Source organism: Physeter macrocephalus, chromosome 20 (assembly GCF_002837175.3).
Source record: "Physeter macrocephalus isolate SW-GA chromosome 20, ASM283717v5, whole genome shotgun sequence".
NCBI lineage: Eukaryota > Metazoa > Chordata > Mammalia > Artiodactyla > Physeteridae > Physeter > Physeter macrocephalus.
The window spans coordinates 50839883-50840656 of NC_041233.1; positions in this window are offsets into that span (position 1 = coordinate 50839883).

A 774-nucleotide genomic window follows, 5' to 3' on the forward strand; every position below is an offset into this window, starting at 1 on the left:
AAGCTTTAAATGACACAATAGACCAGATAGATTTAACTGATATTTATAGGACATTCCATCCAAAAACAGCAGATTACACTTTCTTCTCAAGTGTGCACGGAACATTCTCCAGGATAGATCACATCTTGGGTCACAAATCAAGCCTCAGTAAATTTAAGAAAATTGAAATCATATCAAGCGTCCTTTCTGACCACAACGCTACGAGATTAGAAATGAATTACAGGGAAAAAAACGTAAAAAACACAAACACAGGGAGGCTAAACAGTACACTACTAAATGACTAAGAGATCACTGAAGAAATCAAAAAATACCTAGAGACAAATGACAATGAAAACACGACATTCCAAAACCTATGGGATGCAGCAAAAGCAGTTCTAAGATGGAAGTTTATAGGTATACAAGGCTACCTCAAGAAACAAGAAAAATCTCAAATAAACAATCTAACCTTACACATAAAGGCCCTAGAAAAAGAACAACAAACAAAACCCAAAGTTAGCAGAAGGAAAGAAATCATAACGATCAAAGCAGAAATAAATGCAATAGAAACAAAGAAAACAATAGCAAAGATCAATAAAGCTAAAAGCTGGTTCTTTGAGAAGATAAACAAAATTGATAAACCACTAGCCAGACTCATCAAGAAAAAGAGGGAGAGGACTCAAATCAATAAAATTAGAAATGAAAAGGAGAAGTTACAACAGACACCGCAGAAATACAAAGCATCTTAAGAGACCACTACAAGCAACTCTGTGCCAATAAAATAGACTACCTAGAAGA